General features: G+C 42.5%; 1 protein-coding gene across 3 annotated transcripts in view; it reads left to right on the top strand.

Moving 5' to 3' along the window:
* BMPR1B (bone morphogenetic protein receptor type 1B) overlaps nt 1-26,098 on the top strand; it is a 355,830-nt gene that overhangs the window by 175,876 nt on the left and 153,856 nt on the right. The window contains exon 1 of one of the 3 annotated variants that reach the window (XM_074993579.1): nt 23,705-23,723. The exons of the other annotated variants lie outside the window; for them this stretch is intronic. The gene's annotated coding sequence lies outside the window, so the exon portion shown is untranslated. Of the gene's footprint in view, nt 1-23,704; nt 23,724-26,098 lie in introns of those variants that run through there. 3 annotated transcript variants of the gene reach the window in all.

Here is a 26,098-nt window from a genome sequence, read left to right as displayed (position 1 = left end):
TTACAGAGAGAATCCTGAATGCCATTGAGCCTCTGCCCACCATGACTGAACTCGATGCTGAGCCCACCTTGGAGGAACTCAGTGACATGCTAAAAGCACTCTCTTCTGGAAAAGCCCTAGGTAAAAATGGCATTCCCTCAGAAATCCTCAAATGCGCCAATGGTACCCTAGTTTCAGAGCTGCATGGAATACTTTGCCCATGCTGGAGAGAAGGCAGTGTACTGCAAGATATGAGGGATGCTAACATTGTTACTGTCTAAAAGAACAAGGGTGACAAAAGTGATTGTAACAACTATCATGGCATCTCCCTTCTCAGTACCGTGAGGAAGTTATTTGCACATGTTGTCCTGAAGAGGCTCAGTGTTCTTGCGGAGAGAGTCTACCCTGAGTCTCAGTGTGGGTTCAGAGCTGAACGGTCCACCGTAGACATGGTTTTCTCTGTTAGGCAACTACAAGAAAAGTGCAGGGAGCAGAACAAACCTCGGTATATTGCATTCATCGATCTGACCAAGGCATTTGACCTCATCAGCAGAAAAGGTCTGTTCGTGATTCTGGCTGAGGTCGGCTGTCCCCCAACTCTGCTCAGCATTATTAGGGCCTTCCATGAAGGCATGAAGGGGACCGTCATATACGACGGATCCACATCTGAAGCCTTTGAGATTCTCAGCGGAGTGAAGCAGGGGTGTGTGCTGGCTCCAACACTGTTTGGCATCTTCTTTGCAGTTTTGCTCAAATATGCCTTCTTAAGTGCTACAGAGGGCATCTCTCTCTGCATGAGAATGGACGGCGACCTCTTCAAACTGTCGAGGCTTAGAGTGAAGACCACGTGCTTATGAAGCATCTAAGGGAGTTCCTTTTTGCTGACGATGCAGCTATTGCTGCTCACACTCAGCAGGAACTGCAGTCACTCATAACTCGCTTTGTGGATGCATGTATGGAATTTGGCCTCACAATCAGCTTAAAGAAGACCCAGGTGATGGGCCAAAACATGGGTAACGAGCCATCTATCAATGTGCTAGACTACAAACTGGAAGTCGTCCATGAGTTTGTGTACCTAGGCTCGACGATCTCGGACAACTTGTCACTTGATAGTGAGATCAACAAGTGCATTGGAAAAGCCACCACAACATTCTCCAGGCTGACGAAGAGAGTATGGGCTAACAATAAGCTCACTGTACGCACCAAGGTGCAGGTCTACACAGCCTGTGTTTTGAGCACACTGCTGTACGCCAGTGAAACATGGACTTTGCACTCAAAACAAGAGCAGCGGCTCAGCACATTCCACATGCGCTGCCTTAAGTGCATACTCGGTATCTCATGGCAGGACAAGGTCCCCAGTAGTGCAGTGCTTGAGACGGCAGGCACCGCCTCCATGTTCACCCTTTTCAAACAGAGGCATATGCGCTGGCAGGGCCATGTCTCATGAATGACGGATGGCCAAATACCGAAGGACCTCCTCTGTGTCAAACTGGCTTCTGGAAAGAGGCCGAAAGGGCAACCTAAATTGCACTACAAGGACACATGCAAGCGTGACCTCAGCGCTCTCTCTATCAGTGTGAACACCTGGCATTTGCTCGCCTCAGACAGGCATGTCTGGAAACAGGGAGTGAAGGAAGCTCTTGTTATGTATGAAACTACCTTGGTGAAGGAAGCGGAAGACAGGAGAGCCCTCAAGGAGATCCGTGCCCATGATACCAGAACGACATCTGCCTACTGCTGCTCACAGTGCGGAAAGGACTGCCACTCCCGGATTGAATTGCACAGCCACAGAAGACGCTGCTCAAATCAGTCCAACTGGGGCGCAAACCCATGATCCCTCGGGATCGAAAGATGCCTAATACTAATACTACTGGCTACTACTTACCAGTACTCAAGCAGCCCCAGCCAAGGGGGGATTAGCTGGGAAGAGGGGTGGGGAGACAGCTGAGTACTGTTTCTTCCCCCCGCCTTTTTTTTAACAAAAAAAGCACTGTGCATACACATGGGTGGTGACATGTTCCAAACTGAGATTGTTGATTCTCAGAGAGAATCCCATAGTCCTTTGCTTCACTGTGAAATAGTGTGCATTGTGGGATTCTTTTAGATGTGAATTGTGGGAAACCAGTTCACTTCCTTTTTTTTTTATTGTTCAAATACATTCCTCCAACACTTGTTTACTTTGTGGGAGGGCTAGTTGTATTTTGAATTGCTGCCAGTCAGATACAACCATACTCAGCTTCACTCTGGTGGCAGTTGTGAATAAGCAAGGGCTGCTTCATATGTGTTTTAGCACTGAAGGTTTCACAGATTCATCTTTGGTGACCACCAGTCACACACCAGGTATAGGCAGAGCAACCTAGTGATTGGAACAGGAATCACACCTAAAGGTCAGAGCAGAGCTGGAAGGCAGAACCATGGTAGTGGGTGGGAGACAAGCCAATGGCCAGAATCAAAGACAAGGTCAGGAGACAAGCCAGCGATCGCAGCTAGAAGTGAAAAGCCAGTTGGTTTAGGGGAAGGTAGAGGCTGGTGCTGGACCAGGAACAGGTGTGGACTGGAGCAAGAACTGGGATAGGAAGCAGGCTGGCACAGCTGCAGACACAGAATGTATTGAACAGCCACTGTGTAACTGTTGTTCCCAGGCTTAAATGGTGGTGTGCTGGCTCTTCTCTCCAGTCAGAGACCGCAGTCAGTAACAACCTTTTGTACCCAAACGAGCTTTTGGGTTGCCTGGTGTGGTCATGCCTGGAGCAAGCTGAGTTCCTGACACTGCCCATCAACCATTCAGTATGGAAATGTCAGTGGAAGCAGGATAAGTGTGGTGAAGAAAAGAGGAACAATGAGCAGTTGGTACCAGAGGATTAGTTCCTGGATCAGCTGTGGTGCAATTTCTGGGCTCAGGAGACCACTATGGATCAGTGGGAAGAGATTGTGCTGGGGACTTGGGACGACTAGCAGTGCCATGAGAATTCAGAGCAGGAAGGGATAGCTTTTTGGAGATACTTACTGAACTGACCCTTGAGCTGCAGCAGCAGCATACCTTCATGTGGTGTGCCATCCCATGCAGAAGTGGATTGCTATTGGTGTCTAGAAGCTCGCCACTCCAGAACTCTTGTCTGTAGCCAACCGCTTCACTCTAGTGGCGACTGTTGAGGCCATTGTCATACAGGCGTCATGCCTTGGAAAAGGTCCTGTTGTGCTGGATTATATTGAAAAAATTACTGATAGCTTTCTGTGCATAGGATTCCCAAACTGTGTTGGTGCAATTCATGGAATCCATGTGCTTATCATTCCCCCGCCACAGTAGGCTTAAATTTTTATAAACGTAAGGGAGTGTATCTCCATGTTCCAAAGGCTGGTTGACCCTGTGGCAAATGGTTAGGAAAGGCTTCCAATGCTAGAATTGCTGAAAATGTAGCAGTGTTTGTAATAATGGAGAAAGGACTGTTTGCGCCCAGGTAAGGACATCGATTGTGTTGGGATTTCTTCAATTGTTATGATGAGAGACAGAGCTTATTCTGTGCTTTCCTAGTTACTAATCAGTCACAGACCAGCCGCACAGAGAGAAGAAACTTTTTGACTTTCACAACACCACTGAAGTGTGCATTTGGCTGTTTGAAATGGACTTTAATGCTGCTGTTTGTGGAATAGATTGGAAGCAGCAGAAAACAACATGCGCTATTATAGCTCCATGTTTCATTGTGCCCAGTATTTGAGAGACCAAAGGAGAAACCCTTAATGAGAACTGACTGATGCTTGCTTGGTGGCTCAACAAGCCAATAAAAAATCGCATAGAAAAATGAAATACCGGGGGAGATATTGTTAGGGACGCCTGTGCCTAGTTTGAGCTGCCTGCCTGAAAATGTGTGGCTGTATGTCCAGCTTGTGGATAGAGAGGCTTGGGGTTCATTGTGAGCTGTGTGATTTAGTCTGTGGATATGTGACCTTGCCTGTGTAATTCTTAAAACCTCCGTGAATTATTTCATCTTTGCCTAAAAGGATTTCTGGCTTCAATGCAGTAAAAGCTACAATAGATACATTTGAAATGGTTTCAAACCAGCAACCACTAACTGTAGAAAAAAATGTTAAAAAACCCACCAAGAGCACAGCCAAAACCCAGAGTGCAGGGTAGGACAGTTAAGAAGTGTTTAAAGTCAGAGGCAAGTATATACCTTCACTGTTCCTATCCTGTTCATCGTGCTTCTGGTGTGGAGTGGCATGGCTCATACTTACCAGGGGCAGTTGGAGGGCTCAAAATAGCAGCAGAAGGAAAAGAGGGAGAGGCTGGAGCCTTAGGCTCCCTGCTCACATCTGCTTAAAATGGCTGGGGCCAGAGGGCACTCTGAGCAGAAGCTAGTATAGTTTATCCGATCATAATAACTAATTGTAAAGATAGATATTTATATGCTGAAGGTTCCGCCAGAGAACCTTCCTCTTTAATCCTGGCTGGAGTTGCTGGCTGGGATTTGGACTTTGCCAATGCAGGGCAAGAATTGGGCTTTGTTTTAGGGCAGGAATCAAGTTGGCTTTCAACTAGGTTTGCCTTAGAGTCCTGAGTCCCAAGCAGATCCTGGCTCTGAGGGAACAGTTCTGTTCTCATGTATTCTCCAATGAGTGTTGCTGGTGGTCCTTAATAGGTATGGGTGTGCTGGAGGTGGGAAGGGAGTTAGAAGCAGGAGTTACAAGCTGGGCTGGATGGCCATATGGTTGTTTAAAATCCTGTCCAGTTTTTCGTACAATGGACAGGTCACATGACCTGATATTTCCCTTACATTTCTCTTTTTAACATAGGCTGTCCTGAGCTCGTGCTCTTTATCACACACTGGTTGACCACTTACAGACATCTGTATCATAGTATCCACAAGCAGAACTTGGTTATGGTGTCTAACCACAGCAGTTCCTTGCACTATTCTTTCCCCTTAGATGGCATTGGAAACCCAGGCTTTCAGTGTAGCTCCAAGCAGCAACAAAAAGCATGTTGTGGGGTTTGTGAAGGAGAATGCTGGTAGACATGCAAGAATGCTGGTGTGCTTAAATCAAGGAGCATGTAGGAAAAGTTTATGTGGGAGTGGGGCATATGGGAAACTTGAAACCAAATCAAGGGAGAGGCAGAGATATCAGTAATGGTCGACTGCAAACCAATATGGGAAGACACTTGTAAGCAAGCAAATAGCCACATGCAGCTATTGAGTGGATGCAAACGGACTGAATTAATTGAATTCACAGCAAACTGAGTCCATTTTGCATGAGGATGCCAGAATTTGTGGTAAGTGTGAAGTTAATGCCAGGGGAATGAGTGTACATCCCTGCCCCTCATGTCCTGCCTCTTCATGCCAATGTCCCACCATCTCCCCCTCCCACTGAACTGCTTCTCCCAAAGGAGGTGGTCTGAGGCATTACCAGAGGGCCTGGTGCATGGCAGCAGCAGGTATCATGTCCCTGCATTTACTATGACAATGGGAGCTGCACGGAGACAGAGCGAATATGCTCACCAAATGTGCTCCACTTCCCTGCAGCTCCTGTTACCATGATGAGTGTCAGGGGTGGGGATAACCAAACCATACTGCTGCCCTGTGGCAGGCTCCCCCAGTAATCCCCTAGTCACTTTCCTTGGTTGGTGGGGTGCAACAGGGGGAGAGGACAGGTGGTGGAGACATGCCCCATACCCAGGCTGCCACAACTAAGGTATCTAAAAGGGAGTCATAAGGAGGAAGGAGAGAACTTGTTCTTCTTGGCCTCTGAGGATAGAACAAGAGGCAACGGGCTTAAACTGCAGCAAGGGAGGTTTAGGTTGGACACTAGGAAAAAGTTCCTAACTGTCAGGGCGGTCAAACAGTGGAATAAATTGCCGAGGGAGGTTGTGGAATCTCCATTGCTGGAGATATTTAAGAACAGGTTAGATAGATGTCTATCAGGGATGGTTTAGATGGTGCTTGGTCCTGCCATTGGGGCAGGTGGCTGGACTCGATGGCCTCTTGAGGTCCCTTCTAGTCCTAGTGTTCTGTGATGCTATGAACTCCGAAATGCTCAGGCCACAGATGGCCCATGGGCTGTGAGTTTGAGACACCCTGTTGTTAGCCATTGTCATCAATGCTCTCTTTTGTTTAGGAAGGATGTGTGTGCCTGTGAAAGTGCAGCACCTGTTATTCTCTTTTTCCTTGAACTTGCAAAGCTCATGAGCTTCAGATTAATGAAACTCTTTATGGAGAAGGCTGAGGCCTTGCTCTGATGTGGGCCTGCTAGACTGGTGGTAGAAAGGTGGTAGTTGAGGTGGTGTAATAGTCTACCTCATCAGGTTTAGGGGTTGGAGTGTAAAATTCACTCATCCAGACACAATCTGCATGCTGGAGTCGTTCCCTGGACACTATTGATGGGTATCACATTGCCCACAACACTGTATCAAGGTGTGTATAACAACATACAAGCCTCATTTTTGTATAGGTAGTTAGACCACTTTTGATTATTATGCAGGTCCTGCCTGCGCTTAATTTCTGTTGGTTTAATAATAACCCAGTTTCACTTAGTGGACTCTTTACTAATTTAGCTAGGTTACATGGAAAACTGAAAATACATTCCACAGATTATTTCCTCTAGTGTATTTATTTTTAAAATGTTTTTGTTTCTTCAGTAGTTATGTTACAGTATCGCTCCAGTTGAAAAGAACAAATAGCCTATTTATTAAGTGTTCAGTCAACACTATTTTGGCTATTAAAGGAATAAGCACTTACAATAATCTGTCAACAGTCAAGGTTTTTTGGAGTCATATATGATCTTCCTGTCTAGTCCCAGGAGCCCAAAGTATTTATTACTTGGAAACAAAGAACCTTAGAGTCAAAGGTAAGCCACTGTGTGCTGAAAGAGCAATCACATGCCCATAAACTGGAGCATGGTAGAAAACACTTATAATGAACCTCTATCAGGGCCCACTGCATACTCAGTGTTCTTTCTCTCCCCATTCTCATATCAGCAATTTTTTTTCTAAAAGACACAGTTCTCTGCTGTCATGCTCATAGAGTGAGTTCATACATCATAAAAACAACAAGAAGTCCTGGGACAACTTATAGACTAACTGATTTATTGGAGCATAAGCCTTGTGGGCAAAGGCCTACTTCATCAGATGCATGGAATGGAAATTCCAGAGGCAAGTATAAATATACAGGCTCATGAAAAGAAGAGCGTTACCAATCAAGAGTAAGTCCAGAGTTAACAAGTTCAATTCAGTCAGGCAGCATGTGGCCCACTCCCAGCCACTGATGTGGAGGTGTGAACACCCAAAGCAGAGAAAATGCTTTTGTAGATGGCCAGCCATTCCCAGTCTTTGTTCAATCCTAAATTAATGGTGTCAAATTTGCAAATGAATTGTAGCTCTGCAGGTTTTTTTGAGGGTTTTTTGTTGCAGGTTGGCTACTTTTAAATCTAAATTTTAAATGTCATACATCATATATATTTTACATCTGTTTATTAGCCTGCAAGGAATATGGTATCATATTATGATCATTTTTTGCCAGACTACAGAGTTTCTAACTGGGGCTAGACTAGATGCCTTGTGGGATTGGACCCTTAGCCTTTAAGTCAGATACAATCTATTTAGTTTTTATTTAGTATACAAGAGTCAGCCTCATTTTCCACACCCTTCTCAGGTCTTTCTTCAGTGCTGTACCTTATGTATGGAAAACCCTGGATCACAGTGTATGGGAACCATGTTCCTATCCCCAGTGTAGGTGGGCACAGTGGGACTGACATCCATGCCAGGCTCCAGAGCAAGATGCGAGGACACCCTGGAAGGAATGGGGCTGAGGGCGGAAGGGACAGGGCTGAGGGCAGTCAGCCCTCAGGCCTTCTCCCAAGGTGGTGGAGTGACATGAGGGGCACAATGCCACTCCAGCCCCTATGAACTGCTCCACACGGCAGTTCAAAGGGGCCAGGAAATCCCAGCCAGCCTTGAAAAGCTGGCCCCAGAGTGATTTCTTGACCGCCACTGTTGTGTGTGTGTGCGGTGCAGGAGCTGGTCTCCTCCTTCCCCCTGTGTGGCTGGGCTCCCCTCTTTCTCTCTGGGCATGTGTGTATGTGTGGCTGGGCTCCCCCCTTCCCTCTACGGGTTTGTGTGTACATACCTGCTTTACACATGCCATGGTGGCTCACATATGAACAAGCACATGTAACCTCAGTATTGATGCACTCGGCTAAGCTCGCTCCACTCATGCATATGACAATTCTTAGAGGGAGCAGTGCCCCACACCCAAGTGCCCTGCCTCCTGAAGCCCTCCCCATCCCTGTGCTCTGAAACCCCACACTCCACCCAACATCTGAATTTCTTACAGGTACTGTCTTATGGCAGCAGGGATAGGTCATGATAGTATACAACCTGTAAAGAATTTCACCCCCGGTTATGAATAAATACAAGGGATTGGAAGAAGGTTCCAATCTTAGTGTTTGTCTAAGGATTTGAGAGTATAAATATCACCTCCAAGATAGTCGCTGAATGTATTGAAGTCTGAGAGATTCTGCTACCCTGAGAAATATAACAAACAGGAGCTAAGATTTTGCACTAGTTGAAGAAGTATAAGAAATCCTCGATTTAAAGGACTAATGTGGGGAAAGGGTGTCCATTAATGCCGAAAGGCATTGAATCCTAATGGTTATACTGGATGACGATGCACTGACCTTCCCAGCCCATCCCTCACTCCTGTTACTCCATCAAAACAAAAAGCAGGCAAGTAGCACTTTAAAGACTAGCAAAATGGTTTATTAGGTGAGCTTTCGTGGGACAGACCCACTTGTGCTACTTGACTGCTTTTTGTTTTGATAGTGTATAGACTAGCACGTCTTCCCCTCTGTTATTATTCAACATGCAAGGCACTACATTTAGCCGTTTGGAATGGAGATCCATCAGCTACCAGAAGTGGGTCTGTCCCACGAAAGCTCACCTAATAAACCATTTTGTTAGTCTTTAAAGTGCTACTTGACTGCTTTTTGTTTTGATAGTGTATAGACTAGCACGGCTTCCTCTCCTGTTACTGCAGTTACTGGGAGAGGAGTTGCATGCCAGCTTGGTTCCTTCCACCTTCTGTGGCTCTTGGCACACTCAGCAGTGTGGCTCCTCCAGCCCCCAGCTCCAAGCTGCCTGTGTGAAGGTGGAGCACGGCTGCTCCAACTCCGTGGCTCCTGCTCAGTGCCGCAGGGTTCCTTCTCCCCCCGCATGGCTCCTCCAGCCCTGGAGGCCCCAGACACAGCAGCAGCTCCAGCAGTGGCAGGTGTGGTGAGTTGCTGTCATTTATTTGTGGAGTGGGGGGAAGCTGGTAGACAGCATCTGTTATTTCTAAAGTCCATTGAATTGGGGTCCATTAAACTGAGGGTTTACTGTATAGAACAGGAGACACTCTGCTGTAAAATGGCTGGCTGCTTAGGGCATGGATTTGTTGTTTCTGAACAGTAACCAAGAGCAAAGGTGCTCTGGGGAAAAGTCCTTAGAATTCAAAAGTGCATTTGCTATCCTGATGAGGAATCAGAATTTGTATGCAACAGTCTGGACCCTACCTGGTAATCGGACTCAGCCCACTGTAAGGGAAAGAATATTTCAGACAGTTGCTAAGTGGAACTAAATGGAAGCATAGATGCCGCACTCTGGGGTATTGTCATTCCCCCCAAAATTGGACGGTTGGAAGCAATGTTTGTGGTGTGACAGCATGTTTGTTTCTTGACATCAGGGAAAGATCCCAAAAGGTGATCATTCTTTAGCTCTGCTGCTCTTACAGTGAAGCAGTTCTAGGTAGTAGAGCAAAGAATAGCTAGCCTGGGGTTAGGGAGTGGGAGGAGAGAGATGAATAAACTAGCTTTTCAATCAGTGTGGCTGGGGGGTAGCTGGGCAGCTGGGGGTTGGGGTGGGGTGGCTCAGAAATTGCAGACCCAGAGATACATAAAGAAAATGTTCTACATTCCTCACGTTCCTGGCAGAGGGGAGGCAGGAGCCAGCGTCCTGCAGTGGCAGGGCTCTTGGAGGGGCCCTTTGCCCCCCCGTCCCCCAAATGAGACACCTGCATATCACTTCTCATATCAAAATGCTGTTGTATAACTTACACAAAATGAGCCAATTGATGCTTTGGGCATATACCCATCAACAGTTGCTATACATACTTGCTGTTTCCTTTGCCATTTGAAGAGTGTGTACAATCTAATACATTGACAGTGGCATGAGGTCGTCTTCCTTTTTAGAGTCCCTTTGCTAAGGTAGAGCTGTACACACAGAAAAACAAAACATGGCCACTGTAAGAACCACAGTTGTAAGAAGGTACATCAGCAGGGCAAGGATTTAATGGAGGATAGACTGTTCCAAAATAACTAGAATTTCTAGAACAGCAGTTGAAAATTGCACCAAGTTTGACTCATGTTCATCTCTGGAATCAGTGAATTAATTCTATGTTGTTTACTTTTGAATTACGTCTTTGGACCCATAACTCTTGTCTGAAGGAAAACTAAAATCCCTTGATAAGTGTCTTGCCCTGATGCTGTTGTCCATAAATCTCTTTTCCTGCTGCCCCAGTTGGTTTTCATCCAGGTGACAGCTACAATTTAATGGTACTGTGATTGTAAGCTAATGAGGCATTCAGAAAAGGTACTATAAAATATTAAAAATGTTTAATACGTAAAGATGCTAGGATGTGCAGTAAAGCTCCATTCTGTGTTTGGGAGGAGAAAGTGAAGTGGTTCATAAAACTGACTGATAAGCTGAGCTCGTTAGCAGCTGTCAGTGTGTCCCTCTAAAGATGTTTCTCATTTCAAAGGATGACATTATTTTCTCGATGTCGTTCATTAAAAAATGGTGATACTCCTAAATACAATATTTAATTTATTTAGGAATCAATATCTAGTAAATGGCAGTGGTGTTGAATTCAAATGGACAATTAGCTGAATGAAATAATAGTACTTTAATAACAATTCTGCTAGAAAACATATATTAAACAAAAGTGGATCATATGATTCTATAAATCTTGTATGAAACCCATCTCTTAGCATTTGATTGATGAGAGGAAATTTCTTTGCTGGGGATTGGAAGCAGTATGTACTCTGTATTGTCTGGAATCATTTAATCTGAATTTTAGCCCTAGCAAATGCTTTATTTTATGAACTCCCATGTCAACTCGTCTACCCTGTAAATATAAGTGATGCAGAGCATTTGATTATAACAGAGTTAAATTTTGTAGTGTGAGTCTAATCTAGCTATTTCTTCTTATGTTGACAGAGATCTTGGATATAGGTTTCATCCTGTCCATATAAAAAAATTTAGCTGTATTATAACCAGGTGTTTTGACGTGTAAGTGAGTTCATCGGCCAAAAGTCCACTTGTGTGTCTGGGTGGTGTTTGAATCTCAGAGGGAAATAGCTGTTTTACATTGGGGGACTGGGGGAGGTTGTGTATAAATCCACCAGAAATGCCTTTCCATAGCAGCCTTACCTTGGATTTTGGGAAGCACAATAATCAAGGAAACTAATACTGTGAACAGGTAGAAAATCAAAGACTTTTAGATGTGGTACTTGGAAGAAAACTTGTGATCTCCTAATTAGAAAAGGAGATGAATATTTATGTTAGGAATATTATTGTAGAGACATGGACGCTTGTCAGAAATCAAAAGGCACAGGTTTATGTACTTTGGTCACATGTGGCTGAGGAATGGAAAGAGCCTTGAGAAAATGACCATGAAAGCAATAGTGGCAGGTTATTGTAGAAGGGTGCAACTAGCAAGGATATGGATATGTAGTGTGCAGCAGCTCACTGGGAAGTGAGCTGCTGAATCTGTGACATTAGCGGTGGGTAGAGAAGACTTCTGAAAGTTCTGCTGGGATGTCATCAGTATTGAAACATGAATGTATTGATTATACTGTACTATAATCAAGTTTCCCCCTCCGTCTTTGGGTTTTCTACTGTGTAGCTACAATACAGAGAGTATGCTCGGAAGGCACAAGGTATACTCAAGGATATGTATTGTACATGGCGTGTAAATTATGAGCTGTGCCAATTACATATTTTGTGCATGTACATTTTTGCAAATAAACTGTCACAGCCCTTTTCTCTCCTCACCTTTCCCCAGTTGGCATGGCAACGACTTTAAAACTTGTATGGGAAGGTAAGAAACTGTAACACTTGCATCTGATAAAGGTGACTCTTAAAAACCTAAATCATCTTGAGACGCTGTTAGCTTTAATTTCAGGGCTTGGTGCCATGGCATCCTGAAGGTCATTTTTATTAACGGAGCTCATTGGTAAATGTTAACTCTGCAGCAGCTTTCAATAAATAAATGCTTGAGACTCAGTCATTTCTACATTTTGTAATGGGGTTTTGATTTGTTAAGTAGGGGAGAACTATCCCCTATCTCTTCTCTGTGTACGAGCTTCCCACCTTCACATTGCAGTATGAAACATAAATGTTGCTTGAGAAAATGCAGTTAGCTTCTGATATTGCCAGACAGTGTCAGGGATGAAAAGATTAAGTAGGAGGGGTTCCAAAGGAATAGTAGAGAGGCTAATTGGTTGCAGAGGGTACAGTACTGAAGTTTAGTCTCAGTAGCTGAATGCATTTAAAGACTTTGTTTCATTGGCAGTGATTTACCAAGTGAGATGTTCATTTTATTGATTGTTTCCAATTTAGTAATGCAGAGGTTGAGCCTCTCTAATCCAGAACTCTCTCATTGAGTAACATTCATCATGATTTTAGCCATGTAGACAGCCACTTATCATGGATGTGGCCAAGTTTCCCACAGTCCTATAAGGTTTGTTTGCAACCAGCAGTCCTGGCTTTCAGTGTTCTGCGCTGTTATTTAGCTGTAATTTGCTCCTGTCTTCTAAGGGCCCAGTAAACAGTGGAAGTGCTGGTAATGTGCTGTATAATATTGACCTCTCATAGTCCAGCAAACTCTTTCATCTGGTACTGGTCAGGTCCTGAGAGTGCTGGATGAGAGAGGTTCAATCTGTACTGATTGCCTATTTTGCTACATCTGTATCTTATTTTCTTGTGCTGTTTGTAGACTCTGTGAGAAAGTACAGTGTTGTGGTTGGGATATTATTTCTGAATTATTCAGTAACATCTTTTATTAAGCAGCTAAATTAATTTTGGATAAAAAGTAAGATGATTATCATGTTTTGACTAACTAGATTTTTATGTATGTCAGTCAAAGAGCGTTAAGTGGAAGCACTAAATAAAAAAGCATTATTAAATTAAACTATCATTAAGCCATTGACCTGCTAGTAATTAGTTTTAAGAGATAAGGAAATACTTCTTGAAAACTGTAAAGAGCTGGCCCTGTTATTATGAGCTATGTTAAGAACTATTCTTTATGTTTGAAGATCAGGTATGTTCTGTCTTCTTTTCTCACTGTTCACAAACACTTCTTATGCCGGAGGTCATATACAATCTTTGCATGTAATGAATACGTTTCTCCTTTTGACTTTCATATTTCCTGGAAATAATTGAAATAATTGTCCCTTTGATAAGTTCCCTTTGTGCTTTTCTCCTTTAGAATAAAAAATATTTAATGTTATAACAGGGTGCTACAGGTTGAACCTCTTTCATCTGGCACACATTCATCCAGCATTATTTTATTTAGCCAGATGTCCACTTACCATGGGTGTGGCCAAGTTTCCTGAGGTTCCATAAGGTTTGTTTCCAGCCACCAGTCCTGGCTCTCAATGTTCTTTGCTGTTCTCTAGTTTGCCCCTAAATGTCTTCTAACAACTCAGTAAGCAGTGGAAGTGTTAGCAATGCTGCTAGACAATATTGACCTTCTGCAGTTCGGCAAATAATAGAGGAAACAAGCTTTTTGGACTTTCTCATAGTGACTCAAATGAGATTTTTAGGAGCTGCATCCTTAATGACAAATAATATTGTAATGCTGAATGCTAGGCTTTAGTGAAGAAAAGAAGGTTACATAGGGTTGAGGTTAATAATAAATCAAGATACTCTTGTTTTTATTGTGTTCAGTTATGAATCTCAGGGTTAGAGGGTATATGAAAATATGCATAACTTATGTTTAAATTTTTGCTTTTTGAAATACATATGAAAAGAATTCAATAAGACCATGAAGGAAGTAATACTTATGGCTTTTCCATTAGATATATCCTGATCTGATTTATGTTTAAAAACAATATTTTTATATATTACATGGGTTTTTCTCCTACCACCTAGTTCTGTCTGCGTGCCTGCTTAGACCTATTCCTGTGTGTGTATAAAGTGTTTTGTTACTTCTGAGAATAAAGTTTATGAAACAGAAGTGATGCAATTTATACTGCAAGTGGTAACTTATATCAGAGTGGTTGTAGCCAGAGAAGATAGTCAGAAGAAGAACCAGTTAATGGCATCTGAAGTCAGTGATGTTCAAACTGGAACAAAGACACAGATTTTTAACAGGAAGAGACATTAATCTTTGGGACAGGATATCATGTGATATTAAACATTTGTCCTTTCCAGGAGAGTAAGATCCTCACATTCGTGTAGACCCTTTTTGCTATACGAAGGGTCTAGAGACAAATAAATGGGCTTTAAAACCCTATCTCTTGCCCTGGAGAAATTCATCAGTACGGGTGCTATGGAAGGTAGACATGAGTATGCTTTTCAAGGACCTCTTTGCAAGTCCTATAAAGAAAAGGTATGATGGGGTTGGGTCACAGCACAAAGTATTATGGAGATTTCAGGCACCACTGTGGCTCATAGGGCAACCTTGTGAGCCTATCATAACTCAGGCTCTTAGGTCAGTCTGAACTATACTGGGGGCTGTGGAGCAGCCCAGGATTGGGAGGGTACAAAGGAGTGTGAGTCACCTTATCCTGTCCCCTTACTAGGTTGTGAGTTCTGTGCACCCAGAATCTCTAAAGCAATATTGGAGGAGTTTCTAAGATAGGATTTAGTCTCAAGTTACAAGGCAATAGAAAGGAACCATTTGGTCAAATTCTGTGACCTGCTAAGCACGAGGTCACAGACCAAGATGCTCAAAATTCTCCTGTCCTCCCTTAAAATCTGTGGAAAGTTATAAACTCTGTAAAAGTTACTTCGAAATGTTTCATTGCTTGAGCTATTTCGTAACTTTTCTGACAGCCTTTCAGTGCAAGTGAGCATTTTCATGCCAGGCCTTCCTCTCCATTCACCAATTAAAATGCAGAATTCAATATACTTAATCATATGATAAGATTCGTTAAGCTTTGTGCCTAAGGATCATCTCCCTTTGATTTCAGTAGTAGCTGGAACAAACCGTTAAAGAAGGCTCTGACTTGTAACTTTCCTGTCCTCACAGCAGCACTCCCAGAAGTCTGCGTTTCATTAAATAGAGCGCTGCAAATAGGCCAGTATCTGCTTTATATCCATAGATCTCTGTGGATGCGGATATCCATTGACCATTTTTGTAGACAGCAATGTGGATGGAGATACAGATTTTTTTAATCTATGCAGGGCTCTGATGGTAGAAGGTGGGCAGACAGCTGTGAGGAACTGTGACATTGACCCTTCACCTGCCAAGGGCAGAGACACAGAACAGGGACTGCTCAGTATCCCTGTCCAGGACAGGTGGTGTGTCCATCGTGACTCCCTACAATTGCTCATCTGACTCTTACTATGGCTCGGCTATGTCTCTTTCCTCCCTGCCTCCAGGTCAGAGTTGGGTCAAGGAGACCCAGGCTGGGAACATGAGATCATCCACCTTCCCTAAACAAGGGCCAAGTGGCCCCTAGCCCACTTCCCTCCCTCCAGGGCCCCCTGCCTAGGGCAAATGGAGAGACCCAGCTTCCCCACAGCTGGCAGCATAGCACTTCCTGACCAGGCCCTTTTGGAGGGCTGTGACTTGGAGCCTCACTCCTGTCCATGGTGAGCAGAGCCAGGTAAATTCACATGTATCTGCAGACAATTTTTTGTGGCAGTTCCATGTTTTTGTATTCATGCATCCCTCTATTTGTAATTTCAGACAATTCTGAGTTTATGCTAATTCTCGGATTGGCACTGTGGGGAGAGTTAAGGCTAGTCATGTAGCCTTAATTGTGCATCTGAATGCTTAAATATTTGAGAGTTTTCCTCAGGTGAAGCTAAACATAAACCTGGAACTGATAGGCTTTGTAGTGTTTGCTTCTGAGAATTATTAGTTCCCCCCCCAAAGTGTTAGATTCATTCAGACTTGCTCTGTGTTCATTTTTTGTTGTTTCAGATATATAAAATGTTAAAGATATATGCAGTATTAAGCCCACAAAAGAAATAGGCACAGCCCATTCCTGTTTCCTTCACATGTCAGTCAAAACTTCCATTGACTTTGATCAAGTCTGAGGCTGTTGATTGTTCACTGCTTTAACAAGCACCTTTTTTTTTTATCAGTATTCCCATACTAAACATCATAGCAAAAATACCTTTATATCTTTTTGAGGCCCTGGAAGCAAATTGTATTTTCTTGATCTTGTGATATGCTTTCTGTCACTCAATTATGATGATGAGAACAACAAACATGAAGTCTTTTTTGAATTATCCTTAGCAGCTGTTTTCTAAATCCTGCTTAGCCGTGTTGTCAGAAGTTATACTTCACTGCTTATCTGGTTCGCTACTGTCATGCTGGCTTCCTTTTTGATTGAGTAAATGTGAATTCTTGGTCATAAAGAAAAGGGAGGCCAAAGTCAAGCAGGTGTAGTTTGTTTCAATGTGAGATCACTAAAATTACTTTATTTTTAATTTTTTCTTAAAGTTGAAAGCATCAATGAAGTATGAATTAATTTGCCTAATTTAGGGACAATTAATATACTATATAAGAAAATCATTGGTATAATTTCCATAAATTTCCTGATTGTTGAAGTGAAGAAATGACCTCATCTATGGCCAGAAGATTTCTTCTGTTTCACGCAGTTTCAAACCTTTCCATTTAACAACTATAATGTACTTTTCTTTCATTATTTTTAGATTTAGATGTATGCTAGGAATTATTTGCAGTCCCACAAAAATGTTGGAGATAGATACTGGAAGGATACCTGCACAGGTGTACAAGAGACAAGACTGTGTGGGCACGTGCAATAGGAAAAATGTGTTACGTGTATATTGGTAAAACAATTAATAGGGATTCATGCAGCAACCGCCTTTTCCTTTAATCTATGAAACCCTAAGTTGCTTGGGTCCTGATTGTTTTCAAAAACACTTCTGTGCTGGTACTGGCTCTGATGATCTAGTGTAAGCTCTTGCAACCTATTCACAAGCTTTGGAGACTGGTGCTTGTTTTGGACTGAGCAACATTTTCTTAAGCATTTCTGTCCCCGTCTATCCTTTCAGGACACGTTGTATGTTATATGTTTTTACTTTTGTATTGTGAAAAGAGAGTATGATGCTCACAAATCATCATGGAGGTTGTACCTCCATTTTCTTTAAGTGACTTCTTTTTTATCAGTAAAGATGGCTAACACATAAGTGTAGGAATAAATATAGGTATATTTTAATGAACTTGTTTTGCTTTATCCCTTTTTCTTTCCATTTTTAATTTATCCTCCCCCTTTAATCCTCCACATGTTTTTTTGTCTATAATTTTCAGTTCTTTTTTCTGTTTCTTCATAAGTGTTTAGCATCCCAGCGACTGCAGATAGATCCTAGCACCTATGGACACTAAACTTCAGAATCAAACTTCTTTAGTCGTGGACCAAGAAGTTGGATAAATAAAAAATAGTAATTTGACAAGGATGGACCCTTGACAGAACTACTTTCTTGATATGTTGCATCACTGTGCCGTAACAAGGGCATGGTGAGTGAGGCACTTCCCTCAGGAGCGTAGCTGAGGGGGCGCGTATTGATTGTTTATGCAAATCTCGTAACTGTAATAAATAAATGTTATGTTATTATTGTGTTGATGTATTTTCCCTTCTTCTGTGAAATAAACATGGGGGATGCCAAATTAGCTAGTTATAGCCTTCATTATGCTGAATGATTCCTTCCACTTTGCTGTTGAAACAATGGAACTGTTCATAGCAGTTGCTTCAGATACTTTTGATAACTGATTCCTGGGTTTTGTCTTTAAATTCCTCAATCCTCACACACATCCAGCAGTACCCTCATGTTCCCTGAACGTCTTGTATAGTTACTTCTCTTCTTTCTCACCATGTAATATGTACACAAGAGTAGGCCATGATGAATACAGGTAAGAATTCAAAGACTACCCACAGTTACACATCCTCTACATTTGAACATTCATCCATTCTAGATGACAAATGTGCTTGTGTGGTTAAAATGTGTTCTCCGAAGTTTTCCGCTACATTGCGAAAAAACTGAGGAGCACTTATTTTCTTATTTTTCTTGGCTGATTGCAGGGTAACATGATGAAATATCATAGTGCTTGGTCATTTTGCTTCAATAGCCTGTTCAAGGAACTTCCCTGGAGTTTCCACTGTTGGTTCTACAACATGTATTAATCAAGGAAAACAGTAAGATTGCTTGTAGAAAATTAATATCGTGGCTTTATAGCTATAAAGGAACATCAAATCTTGTACAACACATCCTGCTTGATGATCAAATTGTACATTTACATCTTTGGTTAATGTCCTGGTTTAAAACCTAAAAATGTGGTTACAGGTAAGCCCCTGTCCTGTCAGGATTCTGTGGGATACTGTGAATTTTCTGTAATTCTGGCTTCTACAAAAGTAAAAAAAAAAAAAGAAAACAAAGAACCGAAATGAATTCAGGGTAACTCAAATTAGACCATCTCGTACTTGTTAAATTATCAGATTGCAATGATAAGGATGATGAAAGATAACACCACAGATTTTCACATGGCCGTAACTGTCCATGAATTTAGCATCTCCAAATGAATGCCAATCATTTTGCAGAGTTGGCCCCATAATCTCTATAAGAATATTCTTTCAATTTGAGAGGAATCTTTCTGGGGCTGAGTAAAATTGTAGTTTGTTGACTTTCTTATTTCATTAAAAGGAAAAAGGTGATCCAGCTGTGAGTTTGCATTCTGAAAGGCAGATGCATGAATACAAAGGGGTATTTAACTTAGGGATAGTATAATTTCCCTATGAAAGCAGGGTTTGCAAAGACAGTGTCTAATGGTGATATGGGTATTTTGTTCTTGCCAAATTCTGAACTTTTTTCAATAGAGTTTTTTACATGGATTTACAGTGTCTTAACGAAGGCAATAAAAGAAAATGAAATAAGATGTTTCGTAAATATACAGAGTCTTAGAAGATTTACACAGCGCTGCTGGCGTCCTGGGCCAGCCTGAGGTGGCAGGCCTGCATGGCCCTCCCAGTGGCTTCTCCCTAGTACTGGCCCAGGGGAAGGGAGGGAGGGTGCACAGGGCACCTGCTGGCTTCTCCTGGAGCCAGCTGGGGGAGTTGCGGCAGGCGGGGGAGGCTGTGTGACCTTGAAGGGGGATGGAGGGCTGCAGGCACCCCAGGGTGGTGGGGCCCATTGGCCACAGTGGTGGTCTGCAGCACCTTCTCAGAGCAATCTGGGGTGCTGGGGTCCCTGCTGCTAGTCAACAGCTGCTTCTTTGGGCTGTGGTCCTTGCTTGTCCTCTGTGGTCATTCATGAGTGTAACTGCCCCTGCTCTCACACCCCTATATTCCCATTTGATGTGAAACAGTTGCACTCCATGTGCATCCCATTGTCCTGACACAGTCAAACCCTGACCTTGCTTTAAGGTATGTTATGAGGAGACCATGTATCAAGTTTGGTGGTCTTAGCGCTTACCATTTAGGAGGAATTATTGGACAGACTCACAGATAGACAGACAGACACACACACACAGAGACAGATGCACAACTGTAAAATATGTAGTAGATTTGAATTTTTTCAATATGTTAACTACTTTTTATTTGCCAATCCAGGCTTTTTGGATAAATCCTGTTCTTATCCTCTGTCGTGAGTCTTCTGGCTTTATAAAATTACTGGACACATTTTTTCCCTTACTGCGTTTCTTAATGATGCAGTTCATTCCTCTTCTTTTCCCCTCTTGCTCTTAGTTGTTCTTCAGATGTCTTAATTTTATCTTTGGAAAGACATGTTAATGCTTATTAGTCCCAGGTTTTGTTTTGTAGTGGTGGAGAAACATAGAAGCTGGTTTCTTTTTATCAGTCCATAATAAAATATATCATTCTACAGCTATAAGTGGTCAAGGAGGCCATTCTAAAGCTATAGAAGGTGTTTTCTATCTTACACCACACTGTGAGATGTGCTTAGCAGTTAAGTAGCTTGCTTGATTTTATTAAGCCGTTTTGTTTGTTTTCTGGTTATCCAGGGAGTTATTTGTGGCAGCTTAAAGGTTGACTCTGTGGCATAATGATACCATCACATTCAGTTAAATGCATTTTGGATGAGTGCTCTGTGCAGTTCATAGGAGCACTGAGAACTTATAACAAAGCAAATTAGTTTGAAGAGCTTCCATCTGGCAGCTCAGCAAGGGTTAGTGATTACTCATGGAAGCATAATTCCCATTTTTTGAAAGGAAAATGGGACTGTGCAATCCGTGAAGAATTTTCTAAAACAAGGGTTTCTGAGAAACAGAGCAATGTCTGTACCGTACCAGCAAGTGACTAATGAGAAGGGTAATTTTTCATGCCTGTGCAGTAATAAAAGGACGAAGGTGCAGGAGAAAATCAACCTTCTGAGCTGCCTCTTAGAAATGCTAATGTGGTGTGAAGGTGTGGGTTGATGAACTCTCTGTGCTTATAAGCTATCCCAACATCATCATTGCCAGGTGAATCAGAATCCTGTGGACTGTTACTGTTTATCATCTGTTACTGTTTATCGTCTGTTACGACCTTCAGGGCCCTATCAGACTAGGCTTGTTGTGCTAGGTTAATTCCTAAAAGTAAGAGAGAAGGCCAGTCATGCTGGGGAATATATTTATAATGCAAACCAATCACTACCATACTTAAATTTATGCTGGTGTTTCCCTTTTGAAAAACTAAATTATGGCTTCATACCACTGGAGGAGCACTGGATTGTATGGTCAGATACGTTGCAGCCAACCTGTAGTGATGGGAAACATATCTGCATGTGATAAAGGCAGGCATAATGCTTCTCAAGGTACTGGAATATCTGTGTTGCTGTGACATGTATAACATATGTATTCTCATGTTTGCCTCCATGCCCGAGCTGTGTTCAGCAGTAGTTTCTTAGCCCCATCTCCAGCCTTTTGAGTCCTTCCACCTTTGGCATGTGCAGTACAGTAAACCCTTGATTTAACAGACTAATAGAGGGGGGAGGGGTGTCCGTTAATGCCGAAGGTCCGTTATATCCAAATGGTTATACTGTATGATGATTCACTAAGCTTCCCAGCCCATCACTCATTCCAGTCCTCTGTCCCCCTATTCCCTTCTGCCCCATTCTTCATTTCACACCTCCATCTTCCTCTCCTAGTTACCAGGAGAGCAGCTGAATGCCATCCTGGCTCCTTCCACCTCCTGCAGCTGCCAGCACTGTGGCTTCTCCAGTACCTGTCTCTGAGCCACCTGTGTGGAGGTAGAGCATGGCTGCCCCCAGTCTGGCAGCAGGCAGCAGCCTCCAACACCATGGCTGCTGCTCAGGGCCATTGCAGACAATGGCAGCCAAGCTCCGACATGCTCCATGCACACGGGGCTGGGAGAGGAGAGCTCCTGCACACTGTCGTGGCCCCAGCCACTACGGTGGCAGCTCCAGCCATTCCAGCAGCTCCTCCAGCCCTGGCAGCGGCTCTGGTGAGCCTCTAGCATTTATTTGGGGTGGGAGGTTGTGGGGCTGGCAGACAGCATCTGTTGTTTCCAAAGTCCATTATATCTGGGTCCGTTAAATTGACGGTTTACTATATAGCTCATCTCCAGTGCTCAGGAAGTGGTGCATGCTGAACCTTAAGAGGCTCCATCAATCTTCCACTCCACCCTGCACTGTCATACAAAAGGACTCATGGTCTTGTATGAAGTATAAGACTATGGCTGTTAAGTAAAATAATATGGCACAGTTGATGTTGGCTTGATTTTTTTAAACGATAGTCACAAGTACATATTGGAGCTGGTTGTAAACATGTAACCAGAGTGTCTTTTCACTGGAATTTGCCAGACCATCAAATTCAAAAAAGTTATGCAGGACCTTCTTCATTTGAATGAATACCGGTTTTCAAAACCTGCATGGTTTCCTGCCAGCTCCTCTATGTAGTTACTTGGCAGTGAGTGACAGGAGACCAAGAACCTGGGAGCCCCAGCATTCCTGTTTCCCAGGATTAGAGCCCTGCATGGGTACAAAATTTGTATTTGTATCCTCAAAAATGAACTGTTGATATCCACATGGAGACTCACAGATGTGGCTACCCACCATTTTAGAGCTGATACCTGAAAATTTGCAGGATTCTAGATACAAAATTTGTATCTGCATCCACGTTCATATTCACAAAAATGGGCTGTACATATCTGCACTGGATGCAGAAACCCATGGATACAGAGTAACAGAGAGATAGCCTTGCTAGTCTATAGACTATCAAAACAAAAAAGCAGTCCAGTTTATTTTGTTAGTCCTTAAAGTGCTACGGGACTGCTTTTTTGTTTTGATGGATATAAAGTGGATATCCATGGATTTGTAGAGCTCTACCCATGATCCCACCCCCTCAGCTGCCCAGGTGCCCATTCTTCCTGAGTCTGGGACAGCCTGCCAGATGGGCTGCTTCAGAGTTGAGGCTTTCAGGATCCCAGACTCTAGGGCATCTTCCTGGAAGCATGGGACTCCCAGTAGAGCTGGATGGAGAGAGGTGGATGCATGTTGCAGAGAATTTTGAAGTGGTGTTTTCATTGTGAATGAGAATAAAACCAGATTTTAAAGCTCTCCCTGGAATGAAAGTACCATTCTTCCCCAAGCTCTTAGGTTGATGTATTTGTTACTTTTGTTAATTCTGTTGAGTATATGAATATGACTTCAAGTTTTGTGGTTACCAAGCATCTGACATGGGTGGGCAAATATTTTCAGAGGTATTTTAAGATATATTTTTCCACCACACTGAAAATATACTCTGTGTTCTTTTGGTGTTTTACTACCAACTATGAAACCTCTGCACACCTTTAACTCTATGGAAAACACATTATTATTTTTATTCAAGAAGATAGTTTTACAGAAAATGTTTTTCCAGGAAATTTTGACATCCACATGATGCAGTAATCAAATGTTATGATCCTAGCTGAAAAATACTTGGATATAAACTTTCTAAGAGGGGTTGGAAATTATGCTGTTTGGCCAAAAGAAAGGAAGTTCCTCCCTCTTTGCCCACTCCCTTTCCCCACCTGCTTGTAGAGAGAGAGATTTCTTCAGATGAGGCTCAAAAGTACCCTTCTGTGGCTAATTTGGGCCTCCAGGAAAGGTCCACAGCATCTGTAAAGCTGGCAGCAAAATGGTATTTCCAGGCAGAGTGTTGCAGGGTAGAGAGAGAGCCAATCCATGGCTTTGTCTGAGCAGCTGAGAACTTCATCCGAGTAATACCACGGTGTACAGTAACACAGACCTGTGCCATGAGCAAGTAAAGCACTGAGCAAGTGTTGTAGCCAATATTTATAGTCCACTACGTAGCAGCCCTGGAGAGAGGGAGAAAGAGAGAGGGAGAGGGAGAAAGAGAGAGAGAAGTCATTGGTTGTACTGAAGGCAATTTTATTTCAGATTTCTGCTTTTAAACAAAGTGGGCTTTTTTTTCCCCCAATGTCAGATTTAATCTTCTCTTGGCAAATCTGAAGTGTCTTGCTCCAAGCTATGACTAGGAGGAAACAGAGTTAAAACAAGAAGCTTGAAGGTAAGCAATTAGCTAGTTCAGTGTCACATTTGCTTTGTGTCCTTTCCTGTTTGTTGTCCTTTGAGGCCACTGCATCAGTAAGCAAGTCATGGGGTATATATTCTGGCTAATAAGCAGTACTGCCTGATGTGTAAAATTTTCTTGGGAGTGTACTTCTTTTGTGTTCTGGGGAATATTCTGCTGATTCTTATTTAGGAATGTGCTTGGAAAGGGCAATTGCTGTTGATGTGGGAACACTCACCACAGCAGAAAGTCAGAACTTGGGAATGAGAACACTATTCATTAGTAATTTATTAATTGCTGATTTTAAAGCGTGTATTTCTTGCAGTACCTGGATTGCAATTCCAGCGGAACCTGTTCTTATGTCACCCTGTGCATGTTGTGCTCTTTTTAATAGAAGAAAGCAAAAAGAAAGATCTGGGTATGAGATACTGAGTGAATTGCTATCTAAAATGCGAGTTATTGCTATGATGGCTATGCAGGAAGAGTAGGGTAGTAGCTAATGGCAATGCTCAAACATCTCACGTAAAACAGTATAATCAATTAGAAGGAGAGAGAAACTCTCCCTGCTGCTTGGCTGGTGCTTACAAGGTGTTCTTTAATAACAGAAAAAAATGGGTTTTCATAATAAACTTATAGCTGAGATTGAAGAAAGCTTTTTCTCCTCCTCTCCTCCCAATATAGACAGTCACACAGAACATTTGAAGAATGAGTCTCTTTCCATTACATGCCATAACTTTTCAACAACCTCCTCCTCATATATGGGCTTCTGAGTTGATTAGTTTTAATTTGTTTGCGTTCAGGGTTTAATTTTAAAAACTGGTTTACATAAAAAGGGGATTCTTTTAAACTTCTTTCCTGGAAGCAACATGTAAAATCTGTTTATTGTTTACCATTCATAGCTCAGTGAAGATTAACTTGTTGCTTAAAGAATATAGCACTTTCCTGAATGAAATTTGTCAGTTGACAGCCCTGAAATTTTTCCTTTGTGTTAAGAAAATATAGACTTTGGCACTCATTTTCAGATTCTGGAGGACTGTTTAGGAGAGTAACTCATTAAAAACGAGAGTGCATTAAAATAAATTTAAGGTTCAGGCAAGCTAGCACACATAAGTCACTACAGGTTTAAGGCTCATGCTATATCCTTCTATGTGACATGTTAACACATTTGCAATACACACGGTATATGCCATCATCTACAATCTACTGTGTGGAGACTCCTAGGGACAGCAAAGCAAGTAAAAGATGAAGTAGCAACAATGTGTCTTCATTTGGTTTGTTCGGACTATTCTATCTTTTAACCTTGAGTATTGATTTATTTTTTAAAGTGAAGTAAAAATAAATTGGTTTGAACAGAAGTGACAGGATCCCCAGTATAACCTGAAACCTGAGGTACTGTTGTGTCCCCTTAACTCTACAGCCTGGGCTATCTCTAACAATGCTTTGATAGTGACAAGCAGCAAACCCCTCCAGGTGTTGTCGTCACTCGCTACAATATCATGTGGAACCACACACCCAGCTAAATTGCATGAATGTTCCCTGAGCCACTCATGAATCACATAGAGAAAGGCACCAGCAAATCTTGCAAGCTCCCAACCTCGCACCCCTTAAATACATCACCTTGCCCTGGTCAGCACCTGACTAGTGTAAACTTATTGCCTAGGCCCTCCATTGATGTGAAGAGGACAAAAGCTAGTGTCCATAACTGAGCTGTGATAGCCCCCCAACACTTCAACTAAAACACACTGTTTTTTAGGTAAGATATAAAACAGAACTATTAACTACTGATGGATTTTAAGTGAGTGGAAGTTGTGAATGAGTAGGTTCCCGTATTTCTGTAGATCTAGCTACACCAGCTGCTGAATATTGATTTGTTCTTACAGTGTTGCACCAAGCCTGACCATGCTTAAGAGGGGCTTGGGGCAAACAAACAGAGCAGAATTGTGTCAAAAATTGTTAATATTCCTTTCCTAAAATGGTGCAATTTGACTTTCATTATTAAATATTGTCTTTTTGATCATAGTGCCTAGGAGCCCAAGTCATGGACCAGGACTCAATAGCAATAGGCACTGTACAAAAATGAAATAAAAAGCTCACAATCAAAGATGGAAAAACAGTTGGATATGGACAGATGGAGCAGTAACAGGAAATAGTTTAATAGTTCTCTAGTTTGATTTCTTTTACACTTTGTATTCATGTTAATCTCAGTATAACCAAATGTACAAATTATGCAAGAGCTGTAAATCTTTATAGGTAGCTTTTAGTTGTTGTTTCATGCACCTATCTAGAGATGCTCTAACTTTGGGGGAGGAGCCAAGTTAGCCTATTGGTCAGTCGTTTTGCTGGGTTATTGATGTCATGAAGTGGAGGAAGAA

This window comes from Carettochelys insculpta, chromosome 4 (genome assembly GCF_033958435.1).
Source record: "Carettochelys insculpta isolate YL-2023 chromosome 4, ASM3395843v1, whole genome shotgun sequence".
Classification (NCBI taxonomy): domain Eukaryota; kingdom Metazoa; phylum Chordata; order Testudines; family Carettochelyidae; genus Carettochelys; species Carettochelys insculpta.
The sequence above is the reverse complement of the archived record's forward strand: the minus strand, read 5'-3'. Positions and strand labels throughout refer to the sequence as shown.